This window comes from Saccostrea echinata, unplaced genomic scaffold (genome assembly GCF_033153115.1).
Source record: "Saccostrea echinata isolate AGI-Se365-2 ecotype Australia unplaced genomic scaffold, CSIRO_AGI_Sech_v1 ptg000083l, whole genome shotgun sequence".
Classification (NCBI taxonomy): Eukaryota; Metazoa; Mollusca; class Bivalvia; order Ostreida; family Ostreidae; genus Saccostrea; species Saccostrea echinata.
The window spans coordinates 1,240,766-1,243,009 of record NW_026889832.1 but is presented as its reverse complement, the minus strand read 5'-3'; positions in this window follow the sequence as shown (position 1 = coordinate 1,243,009).

Genomic DNA, 2,244 nt, shown 5'->3' with positions numbered 1-2,244 from the left:
AAATGCCGCTTTGAAATAAAAAAAAAAATAAAATAAAATTTAATTGTTGTAAGGTCCACAGAGTTTTGTCATAAACATCAACCCAAAGCCAGATACAGTTGATCTAGCTCTAATGCTTTACTTTGAAATAAAGGGAAACACTGTATAAGGTTGTTATTGGAACTTATTGTCCAAATTAGATATAATAGTCCATTTTAGTTATGATATTCCAATTGGATTTATGTGTTTTACAGACATTATAATGCTGAAAAGATGGATTTTTTTAATCTGCATAAAATAATTAGAATATATCAAATGCAACAGTTTAATTATTACAAGAAATTTTTTTCATTCATAACCCTCACATCTGTGAGATTAATCCCCAAGAAAATTGGATCTTTTGTGGGACCTGCGTCCTAAAATATTTTGTGTGATACACTGTAAAAGTCGTGTTTACAAGTCTCTGCACGTGTGTCAGAACAATATACACAGTTAAAAATCACTTTTAATGTTAATTACCTACTCAAAATTTAGTAAAGCCTTCAAATAAATGTCGCTTAGCATAAAAATGCATAAGTTCATTATGACTTCAATGAAACGGAACCATTCGATTCACCTGGCCGTGTTACATTGAACTATTCTATTGAACCTGAAACGAAAACGAGATCCAAATTTACTCTGAAAATTTTCGTTGTAAAATGAATAACAATAAGAATCTACATTTTAAACACAAAATATGACAACAATTAACAGTACATACATATTCACAGTCGTTTCAAGGGATTAGAGCACATAAATCCCAAAGGAAACTCTGGAACAAGCCACAGGAGGGTATACTCGTTTTTTTTTTCTGTAACAGGAAGTGTGCTGCCTCTAGGTAGGTTTGCATACAGCTAACATGATGAACAAAAGTGTAATGATTCCTTTATTCAATCAGGTGAAAAACTGCAAATGAAAACCAAAATAACATGTAGAAATTAACTATAACTACATAAAAAGATACAAAAGATTTACAACAGCCAATTATTCTCGCACATAACCAACATGAAAGTTATCACTTAATTCATGTGACAGAAAATGCGCACCATACATTGACAAAATCAGCCCTCAGTACATAACAGCTCAAATTTGCATTTATGAAGCAGCACATAACAAGAATGGCTTTAAATCTGTTACACATCATCAAAATAATTATCAAAACATGTTTGCAAACTTACACTGTCATCTGATAGAGACAAAACAGCCAAATTTCATCGGTAAACAACTTGCTGATCTCCACGCGGGAAATATGAAAGCGAGAGTAAAATTAGAACTATGACGAATAAATTCCGGATTGAGTTCCGGCACACTCCTCGCCTGATATTGAAAATATCATTTGATCAAGTTGCAAAAGGAAAATACACTATACATGTTTTTTAAACACATATTATAAGTAAGCAACTAAATACAACAAAAACATGGCTACAGTCATTCAGTATCTAAAGATTAACCTTACATCATGAATTACAAGATTCACATTTGATTTTCTAGTAATACAATCACTTCACTTATAGGACGCAAAAATGTCTTTGGTTTGCCTTCTACAGAAATTCTGATTTGAATTTTACGCACAAGGTCGTCGGAACTTGGGATGACATTGGTAACAATTCCCATAGGCCAACAATTGCGTGGTAATTCTGAATCTTTCAATAACACAATATCACCAACACAAACGTTTCTTTTGGTCCCAGTCCATTTTCGGCGGTTTTGTAGGGTATTTAGATATTCAACCTTGTAACGCTTCCAAAATATGGCGGTAAGATTCTGGACTCTTTTCCAATGTTTACGAAGCAAGTCATTGCGATTGAATTTGTCGACATCCAATAAAATACGATTTTCAAATCCGAGTTTTTGTGTAAGTAGAGTTGACGGAGTGAGGATCATTGGATTGTTGGGGTCTGTTGTCACGGAGACTAATGGCCTTGAGTTAATGATATGACTAACTTCAGCAAGGAATGTTGAGAGCACCTCGTGAGTAAGACAGGATTTGTGTTGTAGGAGCATAGCTTCTAATATACGGCGGGTCGCACCAATCATCCTTTCCCACACTCTTCCCATGTGTGAGGAATGTGGGGGGTTGAAGATCCAAGAAATACCATGCTGAAGCAAGAAATCATGAATTGGACCATCCTCTACATTGACAACATTAATCTTCAACTCATTTGCTGTCCCTACAAAGTTAGTTCCTCTATCAGAGCGGAACAAAAGTACATCCCCACGAATTGC